This window comes from Ambystoma mexicanum, chromosome 10 (assembly GCF_040938575.1).
Source record: "Ambystoma mexicanum isolate Mex_15411 chromosome 10, UKY_AmexF1_1, whole genome shotgun sequence".
NCBI classification, from domain to species: domain Eukaryota; kingdom Metazoa; phylum Chordata; class Amphibia; order Caudata; family Ambystomatidae; genus Ambystoma; species Ambystoma mexicanum.
The window spans coordinates 1,032,351,755-1,032,373,381 of record NC_090932.1 but is presented as its reverse complement, the minus strand read 5'-3'; positions in this window follow the sequence as shown (position 1 = coordinate 1,032,373,381).

Here is a 21,627-nt window from a genome sequence, read left to right as displayed (position 1 = left end):
CGCTAATAGTACAATTTCCTATGGGCGTCAACCGACTTTTTGTCCACTAAAGAAACGATAAATCCGGCTGGTGTGCGCCGACATTATGTGATAATCCTATGACTGGCGCTATTGACCTGGCTGACTTGCTTTTGCGACACTAAATCATATCTCCCGCCCCTACGCCTGATATTATCAAAGCATTCATATTCCCCGCATCTCTCTATGACATTACAGGGTGCGTCATCAAACGCGCCCAGTCCTCTGCAGTGCTAAGTGACTTTACACAGAACCCGGAAGACAACACATATTATGTCACAACACAGCGCGCCACAATTTGGAATATGAAACAGTGATTTAAAAGCAAACAGCAAGATTGTCAATTTTGTAAAGTACATTTATTTGACTTCAAATGTTTAGAGAATATTCAGCAATTTGCATTTGTCTTTGCTGTCGATCTGCAAAAGTTCATGTTGAGGCACGCGATGTTCCTTTGCGGTACAGAGGGTGTTAGATCAGCTTACAAGTCAGTGCGCCACAATTCGGAATATGAAACTGTGGTTTAAAAGTAAACAGCAGGATTGTACATTTGGTAAAGTACATTTATTTCACATGAAATGTTTAGTGAATATTCAGCGATTTGCTATTGTCTCTGCTGTCGACCAGCAAAAGTTTATTTTGAGCCACGCGTTGTTCCTTTGCGGTAGATAGGCTGTTGGTTTATGATAAAAGCAGTAAATGGTCGCTCTGATAATCAGAAGGTTGCTCCAACAACGAGCCATTAGACCACCCTATTGGTTGGTATGTTGTTTGTAGCCGCTAGTACTGCGTAAGGGCATATTGGTCCTTGGCGATTGTCCCATAAAATGGTGAGGGTCATGAAGTTGCATATTTGGACCTGCACCTGGCAGTTGAAGACCCCATCCGCTGGAATCTGTAAATCGGGACATAGGCAAAATGGGGCCCCATACCTGTTTTAAAAAACATAAATTAGTCTCTCCAGCCGATCTTCATTAAAAATCATCATTTTATTTATTAGGGCGTGAAACTATTTGCTATCGAAGATAGTGCAACGGAGTATGTTAATAATAAAATAATAATATTTTCCCATTCATATAGCACTAAGAACCGTGAGGTATCTAAGCGGTGCTTATTATTAACCATGGTGTGTGGTGCTCATTTATCGACCACGGAAGGATGAAAGGCTGAGTTTGGCCTTGCCGGGATTTGAACTTGCGTTAGCAAGCTGTGCAGGGATGTTAAAGCGAGTGTTCTACTCGCTGTGCCACTTGACAGGCTACAGTGAAGTGGCACAGCGAGTAGAGTGCTTGACCGCCTATGGACCGGTTACATTATTTCTATTAACCCACCCTGTGTCGTCTGCCTTTTTCAGAGCCCTCTAAACGACAGGGGATCAATTCGGCGGTGATAGTGCGCAGTAGAAAACATTATGCCACTTTCAACGAACAAGTTCAACTTGAGCGGTCTTTAATGCTACGCTATTGTAATTATATTTGGTATAAAATAATCTAAAGGGTTACTTACAGTACAATTGCAATTTCCATTGTCTACGAGTAGTGCAGTCCCAAAATACGACTCCGCGTGTGCGAACGCTCTTTCGCATAGTGATGTAATATATAAAAGTGGTTTCGTTTCAGAAATTTCATCCTGATCTTCTCTTACGTTTTAGCAACTCTCCTTCAAGAGAAGTCTTTCATCACAATCTCTGTCTGTCAAGGTCAAAACACAATACAACCTTATAGTCCGCTTCGTGAGCCTCTACGGGGCACGAGAAAAAAATGGAAGCAGCTGACCTTTACTGTGAACGAGCATAAATTCTTACTTTGCAACATTCTGTGTAAAGCCATCTGTGAGAAGTTGGTTTTTGCACGCCATGTTTGTATATTGTTTGCGTGATATTAAAAAAAGTTTGTTTAAGGGACGTTATGGTTCTAAGTACAGCCGAGAGACCCCTGAAAATCGCAAGTTATGGTAAGCTATGAAAAATAACTCGCGCCACCACCGTGCACTGCTAAGACTAACACCCAGGACATCAAAGATGACATCGCAAATGTCATTGATGAAATCACTGATGACATCACATGTGTATGCACTTTTCATGGAATTTGTGTACTAGGGATTTTTATTATAATGTTGCGAAAAAAGTGTCAAGGATATTGCAATAAATATCATACCGTTATTAGTGCTTTGAACGATGCATTGATATAAATAGCATTGTATTATGGGATTCTATCTAGTATACTGAGCTACTAATGGAGAAACATAGCATTGTGTGCAGAGTACAAGATGAAAGTATAATATTTGTAATGTTAATATGTTGAATAATGAAATGATAATTGTCCTGAAATGTTCGAAAATTCACAAAATGGGGGTGTTCTGAGGACGTTATTCGTATTGTGTGATTGCTTAGCTGTATGCAATGAGGGAATGGCACAGAGAGTAAAGTGGACGCCGTCCGCGGACACCGCGGATGTTCGTGGACAGGGCGTGCTACATCCGGGTTTTTCCAGGAAATTCAACATGAAAAGAAGACTGTACGGATCAGCCAATCAGATGTCGAGGTTGTGGATTTGTGTTGAAAGAGACTGTGTGGTGAAGATGGCAGAAGTAGAGAAAGTCAGGGTGTTGGTGCTTGGAGATATATTTGTGTATGGTTTACAACAGTACGCTCAATGCAGGCATGTTGCAAAGAACTTTGATGTGAAAGGAGTGGAGGTGGTGGGAAGCACTGTGTCTGATTGCAATGTACAGGGAATTGTACAAGTTTGTGAGGATATGGCCACGATGAACAGTCCGCATGTGGTAGTTTTGCACTATGGTGCTTTCCATTTGGGCAACATCAGTGCTCCTACTTTGTTGGCTGATTTGGAACGCTTGGTTCAAGCCGTAATGAAGATCCTTCCAAATACGAAAGTAATTTTTTCTGGATTACTACCTAGGGCAATATGGGACAATAGTTCAGTTTTTGGTCCTCAGCAAAACATTGCTAGGTGTGTCATCACCCGAGGCATGTGTGCCTTCATGCTTCGAGCTGGTATGTTCTTCTGTAATAATGAGAATATTGATGCCAGTAATGCTGTTAATTTTAAAGAAGATGGCATTTCTTTATCTTTTACGGGAAATGCCTATTTTGGAATGTAAGGGTTGCTTTGGAGAAGGTTATGTGAAGATTTTAGGAGTAAAGTAAGAAAAAAAAACAAAATAACAGGTGTCTGTCAAGCATCTGTAAAAAAAACAAAAAAAAAAAAACGTCTTTTTTCAGAGCCAACTTCAAAGGGGAAATGGTGCACACTATTTAAATTTACATTCACCACACTCAGATTTTTGATATGTCCGCGGACATGGCGGTAGTCCGCGGATATGAAAATCACTACGAGGGGGTTAGTATGTTCTATGTTACATGTATATGAAGTCAGGGATATTATGGTTAAGTTGTGCGACTAAAAACCTATGAAATTCAGTGAAAAAACTTTGTTAAAGGGACGTTATGGTTCAAAGTAAAACCGAAAAACCCCTGAAATTCGGCAGTTATGGTAACATAAGCAACCATAACTCGCGCCACCGTGCACTGCTAACACTAACACCCAGGACATCAAAGATGACATCACAAATGTCATTGATGACATCACTGATGACATCACATGGCTGGCTCTCCCTTTTTATCCTTTACTGACATATCGAAGCCACATAGTTTTCTTCAGTAACAGTCAGGAAGTAAAAATTGAAAAGGTACTATATTTGTAGACTTAGGGTCAAGTCACATCATATGAAACATATACATAGCGGAAGACACAGGCTTGAAAGAAAGCAATCCTTTCTGTGCATGAAGATAATCATTAGGGTTATCAGCACTTTTTCATAGTTTTATTTTTATTACTCTACCTTCCCTGTATATGCTCATATTTGTATACATTATACTCACTCGCCTTTCCTTTGGGTGCAGTCACATCATGTGATACACATACATATGGTACGTAGCAGCTTTGAAACAGAGCAATAGTTTCTCTGCATAAGTTAGGTTATAAACTCTTTCTGCTACTACTTCTGCTTTTTTGTTTACTTCACTGTCCCTGTATATACTCATATTTGTATGTGTTGTTGTCTCTTTGTGTTTTGTCTGTAATAATTATGTATTAAGTGGGTTTTATTATCTACTTATTACATGTTTCACAGTACGCAAAACTCTAATAAGAAAGCAGTTATTTCAGTATTCAACATGGCAAGATTATGAATATGGCACCTTCATCATATATGCTGCACACACTGCCTATGTTTCTGCATGAGTAGCTTAGTATACTGGATAGAACTTCATAATACAATGCTATTTATATCAATGCATTGCTTAATGCACTAATTAGCTCATGATATTTATCCCAATGATCCTTGACAGTTTTTGGTCAGCATTATAAGAATCCCTTGTACATAGTTTTTATGAAAAGTAAATGCACATGTGATGTCATCAGTGATGTCATCAATGACATTAGTGATATCATCTTTGATGTCCTGGGTGTTAGTGTTAGCAGTGCACAGTGGCGCGAGTTATGGTTGCTTATGTTACCATAACTGCCGAATTTCAGGGGTTTTTTGGTTTTACTTTGAACCATAACGTCCCTTTAACAAAGTTTTTTCACTGAATTTCATAGGTTTTTAGAAGCGCAACTTAACCATAACGTCCCTTTTAACAAAGTTTTTTTACTGAATATATATATATATATATGCTTGCTACATGAGTGGAGCCATTGTTTATGTTCTTTAATTGCCTTATGTGCATTTATGAATGGTACTGATGTCAATGCACACATACATTTTTTTCTTTTTGTAAGTAATGTTGCAATCTATAAAGTGTGAAAGATAAGTGGCAGGCAACTGTTATGCATGCAATATATGCACTTGTCTTAGTTTGGTGGGATACGCTGACTGATCTTTTTCTGTGCAATTTTTACAAATTTCATAGGAGGTGCTTTAATGGGGAAAAGCATCGTAAAAATGACGGAACAAAAGTACAGAGTAACCGTTTGCATATAACAAAGGCTGCCATGGGCAAATGCCAACTTTGCCAGCATCTACCACTGTCGGAGCCATTTCATGGTAGGTGATGGGAGAAATAATAGTATGCATTTTCAGTACCTTGTGGAGATTCAGTGGCAGGTATCCTTTTGCAACAGACTTATAACACTGTTGCAAATGTACTGTATAAAAAGTAGTGATAGCTACAGGGCGTGGTGATGGAAGGCGATGCCGATGCAGAACTCGTAGATCGTTTTAAAGTATTTTCCAGTGCAGGTGCTTTTGATTCACAGGACACTTGACCTGTGTGTGTTTAATGGTTAGTATGGCCTGTTCAACAGAGATGATAGCGTTAAATGCAGAAATCTTGGATGTAATTGGTGGATGCGTGTGTGACCTTTTAACAGTAGCCAATGACGGAGTGCTGGGAAAAGACTACTGGAAAGGGAAGAAGGACTGCCCCCGTTTTACTGGGGCGCAGCCCTCGCGGTAATTGGGAAAGCACACTTGCTACATGCTGTCCTTCTTAATATGCTTGCCATGGAAATGGGACTACAGATTGGCGATTCAGGTGTATGTCTGCTCGTCTGTTCATGCTGGGATGTTCTTCTGTGCCCATGAGAACCTTAGTGCTTCTAATGTGACGTTTGTCAGTGGAGCTGATATTTTTTTCTTCCCTCTTTTAAAAATAGTCTTGTGTTCCACAATGTCAAATTTAGTTTGAAAAAGCTTTTGCAATAATGTAAGGAGAAAAAGCAGAGAGCAATTCCCGACAAATACTGCACCCACCCACACAGGGCAATCTGTTCGCGAAAGCCATGACTTTTGGAGGTGCGCACATGTTACATCTGGGTCTTTGCAGGGTGGATGACATGGAAATGGGACAGTGCAGGAGTTGGGATTGGTCAATAAGATTTCCTGGGTGTGGTATCTAACGGATTGTGTCAGAAGGTGCGTTTGCAAATAGGACTGCACATGGCTACGGGCATGGGTGTGCCATTTAGTAGGCGGACTATATGGCTTTTGGGCGACTCTTGGATACATTGGTTAAAAGTTTACACCGAACGCTGTGCACTGGCTGCACACCTTGGGTTCTATAATGTCGACGTCCACTGGTACGGAATACGCTGGATGAAGTGGCTGCATGTGGGTCCTCTTTGTGCCAGTTTGATGACGCTCGATCATCCAGACATTATTACTGTTCATTGTGGAGGGAACAGTTTAGGACATGTTAGTGGCATCTCACTACAGTTTGCGATGAAGGAGGCATTCCACCAACTTATGGCAATGTTTCCAAAGTCGCACATCATTTTTTCCTCGCATTGCCCAGAGACAGATGCGGCTGCGTTCTTCCTCGTGTGGGCCACAAATGGAGAAAGTGTGCCACAATGTGAACAAGGCTGACGTTGGCATCTTCTCCTTCCACAATGATAACATTACGTTTCGTAGTAGCAACATTTTTCGTTCAGATGGAGTTCATCTGACTGATGCTGGCAATGTGCTGTTTCTGCGTAATATCCAAAATGCAGTGCAGTGCTTCCTGCAGGTTTAGCAAACATTTCCCCTGTGGGTGTTCACCACTTCTATCCTTACAAAAAGCACAAAAAGGCTCTTTTCAGTGTCATCACTTCATTTTGGGAATGCGTACAATGTTTGTGACGGAGTCGCACCGGCCATTGTTCATCACCCTGTACGAAGCGCTTATAGGCTGTGGGACCTCCTGCATGCTTTTATTGAAATTCTATTTTTAAACAGTGCAAGGTGGTTCTGAAAAGAGCCTTTTTATCTCCCCCACCTCCCTTCTGGTTGTGTTGCATGTTTCATGTTGTTCTAAGACACGCCACAGAAGGAAAGGAATGGAAGGGAGGTTTGGCAAAGGGTACCAACCACAGGGATAAGAAACTGCAAGTGGAGAGTAGAGGTTGTTGGGTTGACCTTACTTGGTTAAGGGGCACTCTTTGTCATGCTCCCGGACCGGAGCCTCGAAAGCACTTCAAAGCTGTTCCCCCCCTTACACAGTACCGCGTTGCAGTACATGCACAATACTGTGACCTTTGAAAGGTACGTGTCTGCTGCGGTGTGTATGATCTGCAAGGCTGGTTTTGGGATGTGCTGGTCCACTGGAGTGTCCCTTATGGTGGCAGGAGCAGTTGCGGAGAATGCTGCAGGGGAAATTAACCTACCTCCGAACAGCTGCTTTGTGGTTCAATTTCAGGTGCCGCCGCATGGAGGTGGTGCCATAGCTGTACAAGCCAGGTTTTCTGCGACTGAGTACTACTCTATGCATTTCACCTGGTTAGCATGAGATTTGGGTACATCTCCAACGGTGGTAAATAGTTTCCACACCCACGACTCACGCTGACTGCAGTCAAGGGGCAATCGCTCTACTTCTTCCTCGTTTCCTTCTTTATCTCCATCTGCATTATCACGCTTGTTTCCCCATGTTCAGGTCCATCAGAAGGAGGTTGTTGTGGTGGTGGTGGTGAGGGTTTGGGTGCTGCAGAGTCAGAGGTAGTAGCAGCACCTTAATTGGAAAGGTCGTTTCGCGGCACAGAATTGGTCAGAAAGCAATTGCTGCATGAAGCAATGTGCACCGCTGCTCTGTTCCTGAAAGCCAAACACTGATTGCAGCGCAGCTGTGGGGTGCAGCATTTTTTTATAGGACTGTTGTGGACAACGTGCAACCGGAAAGTGGCCCTACATCTTTCCCAAAAATAAGTAGATGCAGAAGGGAGAGTGTAGGACCTCTGTATGGCTGGACTTTCACAGTAACACTGCCTACATTGCAGAAAATAGTACTTTAGATGTACACAGGCCCGGATCGTGTCCGCTAAATAAGGGCCCATGCGCAGCGTGGTTCCATTCCCATGCTGATGTCACCATTGTTCTCCATTGGGGCGGCTGTCCGCGGGACGCATAGTGGCTGGAATATTTTGTGCCCATGTGCATAGGTGTCCTACGGATACCCTTGGGATGCCCAGACTACTTAAAAGTACGGCACACATGTCCCAAACATTTCTAAACAAGCTGGGTGTGTGAATAGTACAGTAGGTGGGATGTTCACGTGCAAAGGTACCCGCAGGACGTGGGTGAGCGATTTCACCTACTAAAAATACATTACACGTTTCTTCGCATATCTTGGCCAGGGGTGGTGTTACCAGGCATCAGAGGAAGAGATACGCATGTGTGAAGTTGTGTGACCGACAAACGTACAGTCCTACAACTAGTAACAGGCGGTTCTGTGGATGCAGACATGCAGCCCGTAGTGGCGTCCTATGGATATAGGCCAGCCAGGTGCGGCTGGAATAGGACTCCATTTTTCTCTCTTGCAATCATCCCCACCAGTACTGTGCCCCTCGGAGTTAAAATGGGCTTGTTAAAACAAAGAAGGCACATATAGATTCAGCAACAATTTACATATCAACCTTTATTTCCACACATTTATAGGCACTATTAGGAAAGGGAAGGGGGACCAGAAACGGATACATATACTCAGGATTTCGGCATTTCTACAAGTTGGTCGTGCGGGGAGGAAGGGATTGAGGTCTCATCAAAGCGTCTCGCATGAAACGGAATTAGCCGGGATGATGGGCTGGAAAATGGGGAAGGGGGGCGTGTGCAGGTGAGGCAGTGGTATCTTATTGTCCCCATAATACGTGCTTGTACGAAATCTTTCAAGGGGGCAAAATTGTTCAGCAATTCATCCATTCTGGCGTCCAGGTTGTCCAGTTTGCTACTTACAGCGTTTCCTTCAGTTCCTGTAGCCGTATGTTGCTGTGGAAGAGGTGCCACTTGTGGTGCACTCCTTTCTATTACGGTATATTCTGTTAAAGAAAAAGAAATGTGTTTGGTATACATGAAGTAATGTATTGCAATTGTGTTACTTTTCACACTGCGTTCCCTACCTATGGGGTTACTATGGTCACTCTTTTCGTCATGCAGGAAATTGTCTTCCAGCCATTCTAGGGTGCTTGCGCTTGCAGTCATTCTTTTACTTTTCACACTGCAGTGCCTACCAATTGGGTTATCATCCTCACTCATTTCGTCATGCAGGAAATTCTCTTCCAGCCATTCCAGGGTGGTTGCTATTGCTGCGCACAAAAAGAAATCATCATGCTTTCCTACTATTGTGCACTGCAGAACCTATGCAATTATAAGGTAAACTTTGGTGCACTTACCACGTTGCAGTGACGTTCTGCTCTCAGTAGTTTGCGTGCCTAACTCTGCCTCTTTGTTCCTATGTTAAGCAGCTGTGCGGTATAATTGTAAAAGCCAGACGGTACTTGTCTTGTTCGTGCATTCCATTATGCTGCATACCCTATGCGTTTGCGCTGTTTGTTTCAAAAGTACAAAGTTTGTACACCTACTGCATTTTCCCTTCCAATTCACATACTTGCTGTTGTTTGTATATGTTGTTTGTCTTTGCTGCATAGTACCACTATGTACGAACACCCCTCCATTTCTCGACAGGGTGGATGCCACCCGATGTCCGCGAACAGACGTACTGTTTGGAACCACTGTGGCTATAAGTATGGAGTCACCAGTTCAGTATACTGTACAGTACATCTATACAAACTAAGAGAAGCCTGGTAAGAACCTATGAAATTCACTGACAAAAAGGGGACGTTATGGGTAAATTGCACTACTAAAAACCTATCACCAGAATTATGCTAAAGGAACATTCTGGTTACAGTGCCCTACTAAAAACCTATGAAATTTACTGACAAAAAAAGTTTTTAAAGGGACGTTATGGTTCAGGTGCCCGGAGAAAAAACTATCAGCTTCTGTGCCACAACTATTTGAAAGGGACATTTTAGTTACTTTGCACTAATAACAACCTATCCATATTATGGTTACAATTAAGACTGAAAAAACCCCAGAAATTCGCCAGTTATGGTAAGCTAAGCAACCATAACTCACGCCACCACCGTGCACTGCTAAGACTAACACCAAGGACATCAAAGAGGACATCACATCATACAAAAAGAGCCTGAAACTCACCCTGCGGGGTGATGTTAGAGCCACTAGTAGAACTGTTTTTAATGTAGGGAGCCTAAGAGGACATGAATGTAATGCATGTGAGAAATTTCAATACCAAATTTAAATCCCAAACAGGCACATGAAATGGGACTGGAGGGTACACGTTAATGAGACCCTTTAGAAATTGCACAATCAATGGTATCTTGAAATAAGATACCTCTTTAGAGGAGCGCTTGAAAATTGGAAAGCGCAGCCAGGTATCCTTTTTCTTTTAGGTATCCTACTGTTTCCAGTGCCCAAGCATCTGAAGTAATGCCCGGCCATTCGTTCAGATGCTGAGAGATTCTGCCTCCCACCAGGGTCTTGTGGGCCTAGGCCTCAGAGTGGCTTAGAGGCGGCTGCAGCAGTGGCTGAGGGTACAGTTGCCGCTGCTGGGGCCGATCTAGCACCCCTTCCTCGTCCACCACGAGGGAATATTTTTTGTCCCCTTTGTCCAGCCTGTCCTCTTCCCCTTCCAAATGAGGAATAGAAACTAAAAGGATGACCCCCTCCAGGAAGATGAGCCTGAATAGGGTTGTTGTTGAGGTTGACGTAGGGAGGCGATAAGTGATTTAGCCACCGCCTTGGAGGTCTGCAGTTTTCTCCAGACTCATCCGCCTTGCTGCCGAACAACCTCAAGCCGTCAAAGGGCATATTGAGTAGTCTGCCCTGCACATCCGGTGCAAAGTCTGGCTTTCTCAACCACGCAAACCTGCGTAGTACGGTGCTAGAAGCGATGGACCTGCTGATACTTTCAGCAGTGTCCAGTCCTGACTGGAGACACCGACTCATTACCTCCTTTCCATCCTTCACTAAAGCCAGGAAGCCATCTCTTTCCTCGCCTTCCGGAATGTGTTCAGCCGCCATGCTAACACAGTCGAACAGGGTGTAAGTAAATCCTGTAAGGGTACAAGTAACATTAGCTGACTTCAAGGCCATACTGCCTAAAGAGAAGATCTTACGAACCCAGGCATCAACCCTCTTGTTGTCCCTATCCGGGGGAATAGAGGGGTAAGCAGACTGCCCGGTCGATGTGGCTGCCTGAACCACCAAGCTTTCAGGTGCATGGTGCTTGGTTAAATAGTCCGGATCAATGCTAGAAGGCCTATATTTTCTGTCAAAGTTCCTGTTTACAGCAGGTCCAAATTCTGGAGTTTCCCAGTTTACCATGACCTCCCTCTGAAGGGCTGCATGAAAAGGTAATACTGGGTCCTTCTGAGGGCCTCGACTCAGGATATCCGTCATATCGTCTTGTTCATAGGTAGGAGAATTCCTGCTCCATCGCATGTACTCATTGACCCTATTTATGATATTCCTGTATGCAGAATCTTCATGTTCAGGTCTGCCAAATTCCAGCTCTGGCGAAGTGTCTATACCACTAGCCGACTGGAGGCAATCAAAAAGATCAGTTATCTTGGATTCCTGCTCAATAAGTTCCTCAGTAACATTTTGCGTACCATAAGGCACACCAAAGGGGGGAGAATCCTCCTCAGAGGCTTGCTCCTCTTCATAAATTGAGGCCATAGACTTGAAAAAGTCTTTCTTTGGTGTAGGTTTATAAGCCTTCTCCGAACTGGGCATAGGCCTCGAAATGGTCAAAATGACCGTCGAAGGCGCCGACACTGGCTTCAACAATGGCGCTGATGATGTGAATGGCATCGACATTGGCTTTGACAAGGGCATTTATGACGCTGATGGCGTCAATGTTGGCTTCGACAATGGCGTTGATGGCGCCTTCAACAATGGTGTCTATGAAACCTTTGACAATGGTGTCGAAGAAGGTTTCAACACCAACGCCATTTTACTCGGCGTTGCCTTCAATTTATGCATCAATAGGCTTGACTCTGTCGATTCGCTTTTTTGGAGGTTATCGGAGAAGGACTACATTCGAGACGATACCCTCAACGATTTCTTGCCGAACCTAGTGCGACTCGCCGGTTTGACACTCGGCTTTGCCATGGTAGTCTTTGACCTCCCTCTGTCGTCCGAAAGATCGACCAGTGCATGGTATTTGCGTGACTCCTTCGAGGGGGTTGTGGCCGCATTCTCGAATATATGTAACATTGAACTCTTGAAAGCCTTGCATTTCCTGGGGAATCATTTTTAGTAGGGCACCTGTTAACCTTGGTAGAGGAATCAAACGAAGAAGAAGAGGGAGACTATGGCATCTCTTCTTCACCTTCTTCGATGAAGAAGACTGCCTCGATCGACTCCTCAATGAGACTTCTTCGACTTTTCGTGCCGGGATGAGTCCCTAGACTTCCCAGACTTTTTATCCCTCTTCAAAGAAGCCTCCAAAGCCCCCTCCCCGCCACCAGCTTACCTTGGAGCTCCCTGAGAGCTTTTCCTGTCATGGCCTGACAGGACCCACAGTCATTGGTCCGGTGTTCGGAACCCAGACACCAAAGGCAGACGCAGTGGGGATCGGTAATGGACATCTTCGCCCCGCAGTCATGGCATTTTTTAAACCCAGACTTTGGGGTTGAAGGGTTGGAAGATGAAGACATTTCTTGATGAAACTGAAGCGTGCCGTTCAACACTTGAAGCAAAGCTTTCGGAAAAACGGAACTGAAGCCAACGGGCGCAGCTCGAGCTATTTGTACTGATGATGACGTCGACACTCTACGGCGACCCTCGAGGGACATCAATGCCACTTCATCAAGCACAGCGCCCTCTGGTGTGGACATTTTTTTTTCCAAAGCAGGAAAGCTGAAGATACATATATCAAAGATGAGGAATACGTGGGAGGACACAATCCATTCGAAATGGCTTATCTTTTGTATTGCCTTTTGATTTATATAAGTGCATTTGAGCCATTGGGAAAAAAGAAGGCAGTTACATGGATTGGTTAACATGACATTTTAGAAATGTACTTAGGAGAGAAACATGGAAGTGTATGTAGCACCACATAGTGTTTCTGTATAGTAAGGCACAGATTATGACAATGCTTGTAACTCGCTAACCCTTCTGATAGATGCAACTGCTTTTAGAAAAGCTATCTTGTAAGAGATCTTTTAAGGTGACCTTGTGCATTGGCTAAAAAGATGCTCCCATTAGTTTTTTTAACACAATATTAAGATTCCTTTAATACCTTCCATGAAGGCTTCAACGACAAACTCTCCACCAGGATACTTTATGCCAAGATGTAGTGTAAGCTGCCAAGTTTAATTTGAGAGCTAAGGAATAGTCCAGAGTCTAAGGTAAGTAGTAATTTGCCTTGGTGAGCATTTACTGGGGTTGACGTGCGTTCATTAAATAACAAATCACCTCCACTTGTTGTATTAACAATGTTTTGCAGTACATTTTCTTGCCTCCTTTAATATCTCCAGTAGTTGCAAGTGTCCCAATTCTCTGACTTCTGAAACCATGCTGCTAAATTCATTGTGTGCAGGCATGGATGTGTGAGTTTGCCATGTTCTTGTGTTAGTAGATTGTGGACTGGCTGGCATTTGAATGGTGGTTGAATCGCCATCTTTAGAAGGTAAGGATACCACGTTTGTCTTGCCCACATTGGTGCATTAGTTTTATAGTTAGGCTCTTGTGTAGTAACTTGTGCACTACCTTGCATGGTGGAGGTGTCAGGGGCGAGGGACAAGTGTAAGAAAATATACCCGACCAACTCATCTATAGAGCATTTCCCAGTGAGCCTTTCTGTGGGTACCTGGATGTAAAGTTTGGCATTTTTAGTTTTGGGCTGTTGCAAACACATTCACTGTTGGCTGTTCCCAGATCCTAAAAATCTGTTTGAGTTTGTATTCATTTACCATTAGGGGTTTTGCTGGAAAACCCTGCTTAGGCTGTCTGTGTGGTGATTGTGCTGCCAGGGGCGTGCTGTGCTTGAATGTACATTTCTTTCTTGATGTACCACTGCCATATATCCTGTGCTAAAATTAACAGTGTTTTGTTCCTCCCTGTTTATGTATGCCATAGCTGTGGTATCATCTTAATTGATCAATACGCTTTTGTTGTAGAGTTTTCTTTGGAAATATAGAAGTGTCATCTTTATTCGTTGTAACTCTAGCACGTTCCTGTGTGGTACTGATTCGTTTTGTGCCCATGTTCCCTGTGAAGTGATCTCTTGGCAATGGGCCCTGTAATGGATCAAGACTAAGACTCTGACACAGTGGCACGTTAAGTGTTGATTGTAAACTTTTATTATCACAGAATAAGGGGGATTGAGAGAAATCCCATTTATCACTAATCCTAAGAGGGGTTTCCCTGCCTCAACTAAACTAAAGAACGTTTGTGTCAGGATGTTTAAACAAAAGAGAGAACTCTGTCCTCTGTCCAAAACCCTAAACTCAATATAAGGTGTAGAAAAGGGGATTTCTGTAATATAGGTACTTGTAGCTTTCTTTCAGAGTTCTAAACAAAGTTCTAAGGTGTCGGAAACAAAGGAATAAAGTTCCACCAGAAAAGGGGTCTTCCTTTCCCTCGATTTCTTCTGGTAGTTTGAATGTCACTTTATCACAGCTGAAGGGGGAGGACGACTCTGGAATCTCCTTTAAATACAGTTTTTTAAAATATTATCGCACTCTGTAGCTCGATTAACCTTAAAGAGGTATGGTTCTTCCCTTTTCCTTTGACGGTTCCTCTTTTTAACCCTGGTATACTCTCCCGTCAGTGTATTGCTTCATCACGGATCCTTAAATGGGGCATTGGTCTTCCCTTTTGTATTTGTTCTCATTTTTCCACGGTTTCAGGTTTACTTCTCTTCTCACTCCTGATTTACTCTCCTGCCAGGATATCACAGTTCCGTTTCTTGGGTGTGGGTACCAGACTCGCACAGTGCCTGGTTTAATCTCCTGCCAGGGCTTTATATCCTTTCATGGGTGGGAGTCTCACACTCACTCTTTGCCTGGTTCACTATCCCACCAGGACTTTTGCATCCTCCATTCACTATTTCTCTCATCCAAGAAATAATGCTTTTCCAGTATTGGGTAATCAACCCTTTCTCAGCAAAGTTCTAATTGATATCAACTCAACTTTTCAAATATTGGGTCACCGACCCTTTCTTAACACTGTCCGTATTTGTATTAGTTCTTCGAATTACTTTAATTAGGCTTTCTCGCACTGTTAATGATATGCGACACTCGCGCTCAAGTGTTCCGGTAACCCACTCCCTCTCTCTGGGCTTAGCGGACAGCTCTGGCATTCCTTGCATCCTTCCATCTTCTTCTCCTTCAGTTTGCTGACTGGGCGTGTGGTTAGCCATTTGGCTCCTGCTTTCTCTTCCTTTGCTTCTGGCGGCTCCAGCTGCCTATAGCAATGAAGCAGTGAGCTTCTCTTGGCCCGGTCTCTCTGCACGCCAATTTTTCGTCAGCCTCTGTACTGCCTTCCACAGTGTGCTCACCACCGGCATTCCACCCAGCGTCAGCACGAGCTGCGTTCCATTGCAGTCTCTGCCTCTCACCCGTATTCTGTTCAGCTGTGCGTGTTTTAAACTTCCTGGCATTAGTTAACACTTTTCAAAGACTAGAACATGGCATTTGTTTACCGCATCTGGTCATCCTTATTGTTCCATCGCCCTTCCTTGTGTCGGTAGAAAGAACGGGAGGGGGTAAATAAGGTTGTTGATCAAGAAACCTTGGGAATCCACATTGCAAAGGCATTTCCCTGGCCACACAAGAGACGCTTCCCTCCAGAGAATCAATGACAATGTTGCTAGATCCATTCCAACCCCCAACCTAGAAGTGTGGAGCTGTTCCGATTGTAGCCTGTACTGTTGGGAGTTTGAAGAGCCTGCCTTTTAAGAGGTTTTCTTTCATCCACTAAAGCAGAGCACTTGGCACCTCTTTTGACACTACCACTAGATTGCCCATTTCGCCCGACACTTAGGACAATGGCTGCGAGATCCACAGTTAAACTTTCCTCACGTTTAGGTGTGCGTGTGGTACCATGTAGATGCTTGAAACCATCATGCTTAGTAATTTCAAATACCTTGCTTACCTTATTTGGGCCCCTGTCTGGAAACAAAAAGATTATAATTAAGAATGCCTGAACTCCTTCTGGGATGGACAAGCAATAGTTTGTTTTGTGTCTATAACAGCTCCTAGGAATTGTTCTTTTCTGTGATGTACTAGGCTTGATTTGGTCCCGTTTATGGTAAAGCCCAACCTGAAAAGATGTTCCAGCGTCTCTAAGTGTTGTACATGCAGTTTACCTGTGACTCCCCTGTTATGAGTCAGTCGTCCAGGTAAGGGTAGAATGGAATGGTTTCCCCAGTGGCTGCACAGCAACCAACACAAGCACTTTTATGAATACACAAGGTGACAACACTGTTCCAGAAAAGGTAATACCTTGAACTGGTAATGACGTTTCCCGATCTTGAATTTTAGGCAGTTTTGGTAAGCAGGGAACATTGAAAAATGAAAAGTATGCATCTTTCATGCCTAGAGAGTGGTCATAAGCTCTAGGAGGTCACTCCTCTCCTTTTAAGGAGAGGAGTGATATCCTGGAGGTTGGTAATTTTGAACATTTGGGGTTTTATGCATTTGTTTGCTGGTCCGAGATCTAATACTGCCCTCCTTGTTTTGTCTTTTTTGGGCAAGGAGTAAATGCCCTTGTTCACCTGGTTTGAAGGAACTTGTTCGATGGTGCTCTTCTGTAGTAGCGCCTTGATTTCTTTTTTCTAAGAACTCCTGAGGATTGCGTGGGAATCTATTGTGCATCGGTAGATTGCATAGTGTTTCTAGCAACTCTATGCAGTTACCTCTTGCTACTGTGTCTAGTACCCACTGGTCTGATGTTATCCCCTCTCTTGCATGGATCAATATTATTTGTCCTCCTAAAGAGTGACACAGGAGGAGGAGGACACCCCTCTGGAGGTTTTTACTCTTCGTGTTGGCCTCCCTCTATGCTGTCCAGAGGAGGCCAAATATGTGTGATGCTGTTGCGTGACCGAATACCATACCCTGAGTTTGCATGAACTGGGTTTCTGCTTGGGAGTATTTGTTGCCCCAAAAGGTTCAGTTGTTAGTGGGTGTACACCTTGGCTAGAAAGATCAGCATGGCACCTGTCATATAGTTCTCAGGGTGTCATGATCTTTTTTAGCACTCCATCTAGTGTTTCTTTCACTGCCTTGCCAAATAGCGTGGCCTCCCGTTTTCCTGCTGCTTCTGCAGAGGCTAATGTTTTTCTGATGATGGAATTTGCAGTCTTTTGCCCCTTCCTGAATTATTATACAAAAGGTCACCTGGAACTCTGGGGATGTGTTTTTCCAACTCCTCCATATCGTCCCACTGTGTCCAATTATATCTGGACATCAGGGCTGTGGCGTTAGTGATCCAGACACTACATGCCACAGTGGTTTCTGCTTTGCGTTAGAAATAATATATATGCCTATTCTTTGTCTGGAGGATATTCTGTGTCTGACATAGGGTCCGTTTGCTCTTTTTCTAGCTGTAGTGACAACCTAAGATTGGGGAACAAGTGGACCCTATATATATATGGGAGCAGAATATGATCATTTATATTTCTTCTTTACGCTAGGGTTAACATGTATAGCAGAGACTGGCTTGGCTAAGGATGGGGTTATACTCTTTTCAATGGAATAGAGCAGTCGGATACAATGTGAAACCAACTTTTTCTCTTCCCCATACGAAGTGAAACCAACTTTTTCGCTTCATTGTCCCTTTTCTCTGTGAGCATACCAAAATGTTCAGCTGCTCTCAACAGCAAATCGGAACATTGGAAAATATCCTCTGTTGGAAATTAGGTGACTAGGGTGGTGGGTGTTGAACTCATCAGGTTATTGCATTACATAATCATCAGGATGAATGTCGTCCTGATACTTCTTGTGCAAGTCTGCTTCACCGGCATCTTCAAATTCTTCATGGTATTAAAAGGGGTCGGGAAGAAATTCCAATTGAGTGATTTTTGCTTCTTTATTGGGGGCTCGCTGTCTGTAGAGCCTATCTTTCTTTTGGAAGCGGTTTCATGTTTCTCCATGAAAGATATCTTGGACATAATTTCGCTAAAGTCTTGCATCAGCCATTCCCTTTGGCGTTGAAGAGTGGCATCTGATGTGGTCGAATTATACAAAGTGATTCTTTTGTGTCTTTCGTCCTCAGCGTACTGTTCGACAGAGATATCGCCCCCTTCTTCCCACTCCTCTTCACAGTCTGAGATGTCTACTAGGGTATTCTGCTTCATAGCTGGAGCGAGTGGTGTGTCTTTAGGAGATATCAGCATCAAGGTGGCCGCTGTTGAAGATGGTATGGGTGTGTTGTGGGCTTAGATCCCCCTTTCCTGTCTGTTTTTGTTAGAGTGGAGCTTCCATCTGTACCATCCGGAACCTCTGCTTGATGCTGTTCACTATGTCTTCATGAATCCTTAATGATCTTGCTACCCTTGTGTTGGTGCATCTGATTTTATTTTTGAGACTTTGCAGTCCCATGATCGCCAAGGGGCTTCTCCCTAACTGGCCCGAGGTCAAGCTACTGGAGCTGGGGATCGGCCGAGAGGCTTTCCCAGAAGGAGCCTCCTTATTAGGCCGTTGGGGGTCATCTCTGACCCCCTGCATCTGACTCCCCTACCTCGAGTTTCGAATGTCAAGACTCTGCCACTTCCGATTCTGCTGCATGGCATATGTAGCCAAGCACTTTTGAAGGTGCTGCCGAAAATTCTTTAAGGCATGCCCAGCAGCGATCCTCGGCTTGGTCCTGTGGGAAAGTGCTATTACACACCTTGTGGGTGTCTCTCCAAGGAAACTTTGAATTACACCCGAGACAAATAAAAGGTGATTTTCCCTGTGAGCTTTGGGGTATTGACACTGCACTATTGAAAATAGTGTAGATAGTGTCAAAGAACAGAGGCATTCTCTAGGCCTTCAACGGTATTTACAACATCAATCTAGTCCACCTCATTCTTACTACTGAATGCCACATCGTATTCTTTGTCGATTTGTTCTCTCGTCCAACAGCGCTTCTGTGTTGACGTTGGTGACCACGCTTCCAACGGCATTGAAATGTTACTCTCGGCTGCAAAGACTTACTGCCAACTGATGAGAAAAAACAATACGAGTACATGGACGCATGAGTTATCATGGGTACCTGTACACATAGGATATCGATAGTGCGAAAGGAAGGACACCCTATTTTTCGACTGCAAAAAAACAAGTGTTATACTCTGAGACAACCACTAGGTGGAGGACTGTGCAAAGCATGCAAATCGAAGCAGCTTCACAAGCCCCAGAAATGTATATTTGTAAAAGTAATTCTCATTCCCTGTATTAAATATGCATGGAATGCAGGTTATTCCTTCTAGGGCTTCTAGGCACTACTGTAGGCTTTGAAATGGTCTAGGGGCTTTGTGTAAAGAAAGACACAAGGAGGCATAATGAAAGTTCGCCCAAGATTAAGCAGTGTGGCTGTGCACATCTCGAACCTTCACATTTTAAGGGTAACCAATGTGCACCCCTGCCTAATGGAGCAGGCAAGACATAGCATTTTATGCTGTGTGCCCTTCTGCAACATACTGCTTTGCATGAGGAAGAATGAAAACACCATGTTGACTTACTGAGCCTTCTACCATGAACACGACTACAGTAGGCAATCAGGGATTGTACCACAAACTAAAACTGATAGAGTAATACACATTTCAAAAAACAGCATTACAACATACTTTTTGAAAGAGTTTTAATGGCACAAAATAGTTACAGCTACAACGGATACACGTACTGTAAACTGTATATAATGTTACAAAGTGCTACCTAAATAAATGTAGAATGCAACAAATCACTTTGGCTCAGTTAAATCGAAACGATTTAAAAAATGTGTTAAATAATTTCCGTTAAAGACCTCAAATTGCATTTTCCTTTAAAATAGTATAAGTAAATGCGTCCCTGCTGCAGTGAGGAGGTCGCGCAGCATTTCTGGACATGCAAACATACACATTTTTATTTCAATTACAAAATATTTTAGACAGTATTTCACTGGTGAAAAAGCCTGCATTTGTGTGTTTAACTGTAAACAGGTATAAAGCTTTCCATTATAAAACAAAGGCCCTGCCCACTTTTGAAAGATACATTTACACATTTGAAAGTCGTGGCTATTATCAAGAACATTAATTAATTCAAATTGGATTGCATTAATCAAGATAAACACTACAGTGATCATGCGCACACCTACTCTAGCAACTCAATGGAAGCTTTGACAGGGTCTTAAAATTCTTGGATGGGCCTGATCGTTGATGTCTGAAACACTCACTACCATTTAAATTGAGAAAATAAAACAATTGACCAATGTCTATTCATTCAATAACGCCCTGAAGAAATGACACGCTCCTGCATCATTTTGCTTCGTACATTCAAGGTACTTTACTAGGTTGATGTGCTTCGCTTAGTCCGTTTATTTATGAGCATATGTACAATTGACTGTACCTATTGCCACATGAGTTTATAATATTTTAAATTCAGCTCCAATTGGCCACAAGGCCTAGAAAGAAGGACGAGGAACCAAAAGTATCTGAAAAAAAATGTCGGGGTAGGATTTTAACAGGTGCAAATTGGATGTTGCTACTCTCTATGTGAGCTGATGTGTATCAGGAATGCAGCAGTCAGATTCTTACTTAAGGTGCACTACCCACGCTCCAGAATGAAAGCAAAACCCTAAGGCTAACAAGTATAAAAGTAGACTTGCCACAGTAGTACTGCTCACCTTGGCTCCAATGCAGAGGGGTATAAAGAAATGTAGGGAGACATCAGCTTCCGAACCACAGAGAATGATTCTGCAAAAACAGACACAGCTTGTCTCTCTTATGTACTACTGTAAGAGAACAGTTCAAGTCCTTCAAAGGACCCTTTAATGTTCAAGATGGCCCCGTCTGTTCTGAACAGAAAAAAGGGCCAGAGTGAAGTTGTAGTCTATACTCTACCAGGTTTTCTTCAGCATGGACCATAACTCAAATTTTACGCAATCGAAAAAAATGAAAATGTTTTGGTGAGGAGGAGAGCTGGTCAAGTCTCCACATATAAAAGGGACAATTTAAGCTCTCATTCTGGCTAGTTCCCTTACGAGAGGACACGTTTAGCTTTAACAGCGTGTACCTTCGCAAGTTCAAACCAATCTGGTCAAGTAAAGCAAACAGCTCGGTTTTTGGTGACCTAATTCACCCTGAGTTCGAGGGGAAACATCCCCAATTGTTCAACAATGTTTTAGACACATTTTGAATACATTTCCATGAAATTGATATAGTGGCATGGTCGCTCCATTAAAGTCTAAAAATTACCCTAACTATCCTTAAAAAAAGATAACAGCGAGCAATAAGTTATTTCATGCCCCATAAGAGGATCCAAATTTGTACCACACGCTTTCAGTCTCGCCTTCCTACCCAAATAGAGTTTGCTGTGGTATCTGAGGCATATTTTCTATAATGTCCACTATGTCAGAACTGTGAATTTCTTTTGCCAGAACGATTCAGATTTTAATGTAGTTTGTCAAAATGGTCATATTCCATGGCAAATGATGAGCATAATCTCCAGCACAGTCCGGTTTATACCGTCGCACAGTAGGGGTTATTCTGTTCTTCAGTTTATCTAACTTTCTGGCGGATCCACTGAAATACACAGCAAAACATAACAATGCATTATTTTTACAGAC